Here is a 2,929-nt window from a genome sequence, read left to right as displayed (position 1 = left end):
TATTATTATTTTTGATATTTATTCATTTATATTCAAGAAATATAAGATGACGAGTTTAACATAGTAAAATGTTTCTACGTTGAGGAAATTAATTACAAAATTAATGACAACGGTTAGATATAAAATGATATAGAAAATATTTAATAAGAATGGTTGGAACAAAATAAACTTGCAAGAATATTGACCTTGGCCTTTTTTCAGAAGAAACGATAATTCCCAGCAACATAAGGTCAAGCCATAAGTAAAAAGAATCAAGCAAAATATCTCTGATTTTTTCCCCATTATTTTGTAAAATTCCAAAATAAAGACGTATAAAGTAAATTTGGTGTAATTTTAAAAGTCTGATTACGATATTAACTTACAAATCAACTATCTTAAATAGATAGATAGAAAGAGGGGGAGGGGGGAAGTGTGTGTAAGTGAGAGGGAGAGAAATAGAAAGCGAAAAAGTGAGTATGTGAGAGAGAAATAAAGTTAGCACCTTCTACAACAACCATGCGATGTTGATAAGAGAGGACCCTAGGTCATTGCTACTGCAAACTGGGAACCCCGTACAGATACATACCTCATCTCACTTCACGTCGCTAATGCCTTCGACCGTGTGTGACATTTGGTATTTTATTTTTTTAAAACACTCGCCTTCGTCAACCATACCATCCCCCAGACGAAGGACGTGGCAATCGTTCCAGTAATACTTCAGAAGAGGCGGCTGGACAAAGCGAAAACAAATGCGACTCGGGGTGCGACGGCGACGGCGAAGACCTTGGAGCGAAAATGATTAAGATCTGGCTATTAAAGCGATTGTCCCGAAGTTACAGTGCCTGTGGGGAGACCTCCTCTAGGGACGACCCTTATATGTCAGGGTTCTACGTGTAGTAGTAAACGGGCATTCGTCCAGCAAGTTTCTCACTAGGACTGGCGTACCCCAAGTAAGTGTTTTGGGGCCACTGCTTTCCCTGGAACTGACTCTTGTCTGTTGTGAAAGGCGAAAGGTCATGTAGTTCATGCGTATCGCCCTGCAACCTGCGGTCCAAACACTCTTATGCAGTACGACTTCGTAACTCTAGCCTCACACTGCACAAGAGTGGATTCAAGAATGGACTCACGTAGCAGACGGCAGAGTGAGCAGATCACAAGACTAGCTTTGTGTCTGTTGCGTTTCCTGTCTGCTTCATGGTGCAGAATGCGAAAAGCTTTAATTGAAGATGGAGTGTGATCTGTGTGGTCCTCTTGTCCTCCCTCTTGCTTAAACCTTTCGAGACAAGACCGACAAGAAACTAGAAGAAGAGCAAAGTGCTTCACGGAACATCGCCATGAGGGCACCGAGCGGCACTCCAACTGTGGCGAGATGTAGCAGGCATGAGTGTGCTTTCCAAAGGCTCAAGCTAATGGCACACTTCGCCTTCCCACTTCGCCTCCTACTTCCGCCACCCTTTCTTCGCGCCAAAAGAGCGGCTCAGAGACACTCTGTGTGTGTGTGTGTGTGCATGTGTGTGTATGTGCGTACGTGTAATTGAAACAATCACCATTTATCTGACAACATTTCTTGAAAATCTTATCCGAATTCCTCTTGCCAAGTATCATGAAGACGGTTGAGTGACGTTTGCGTTCGCAATTCATGTTTGTAGTCGTACCTGATCATCACATTATTAAAATCAAAACCTCCGGAAATTCAATTACGGATCATTCCAATCTTCCCATGCACATCATGCACTACATACTCGTAAAATCAGAGAGATTTCCAAAAATGACGAATCCATGATGGCGGATTCACCCCATGACAAAAAAACAATTTTCTTCCGCTAAGAGGAGGAAATCATAGCTTGACCTGAGGTTAACCTGAAGGGTCAAAACTTCAGCCACCTGACCTAGTCAATTTTGGGGGTCGTGTGACGTCACCACGGCGCCAGTGCCACCTTGTTCTGTTGGCACCACCACTGCTATGTAAATTTTGTTCTTTCAATAAACCAAATAAACCTTATGCTGGTTTTGATGTTCCCGCCTTGTTCTTGCTGGTGCTCTTGAACAACCAAGTGAGAACAATGCCTCTCTCTCTCTCTCTCTCTCTCTCTCTGTCCTCTTTTACTCTTTTCTTTCTTTATCTCTGATTTTCTCCTGTATGTTTCTATCTCTCTCCCTCATCCTTTATTTTTCTCCTTCGCTATTTCTCTTTCTTTTCTTTATTTTTCTCCTTCGCTATTTCTCTCTCTTTTCTTTATTTTTCTTATTTTCTCTCTCTATTGCTCTATGCATTATTATTCTCTTTCTCTCTATATATTTCCATTCTCTCTTTCTCATTATGTATATATATATATATATATATATATATATATATATATATATATATATATATATCTTCCTCTATCTTTCTCATTATCTCTCTCTCTCTGTCTTTCTTTTATACTCTGTCTCATTCCCTTTCTCTCTTTCTCTTGTTAGACATCCCCAGCCATAAAATAGATAACACAGCTCTAAAGTTAAATAGATTTTATTAAAAATATATGTATATATAAAGTAAAAGCAAATGACTCCAAAGTTACCCCTACCGAAGCGTCGAAAATAGACATCGAAAATACGACCAAACAATTTCCCTAAATTTAACGAACCGTACTGAACACTTCAGCGACTTCCCAAGCCAAAGTTAGGAAACTCACTTTTGAACAAACAGCCGCCTCCACAGTTTAACGGAATGGATATTTGGGACATGAATCACAACAGGTGTCTTCAGACTACAAGCTGGTTGGAGTAGAAACCACAACCCTTAATTAAGAATTGAGACTGTAATAACAGCTTGTAAAATTCTCAAGAGTAAGAACAAATCTAAGAGTCGAGACATCGGTTATAACCATTAGGGAATTCACAACACAGCCTGTAGACATAGGAGTAACAACCGTAATAGGAAGATACAACCAACCACAACCAGTAGGAG

This window comes from Penaeus japonicus, unplaced genomic scaffold, assembly GCF_977035675.1.
Source record: "Penaeus japonicus unplaced genomic scaffold, GWHDUDI00000001_assembly GWHDUDI00000010, whole genome shotgun sequence".
Taxonomy (NCBI): domain Eukaryota; kingdom Metazoa; phylum Arthropoda; class Malacostraca; order Decapoda; family Penaeidae; genus Penaeus; species Penaeus japonicus.
This window is presented reverse-complemented; position numbering follows the sequence as displayed.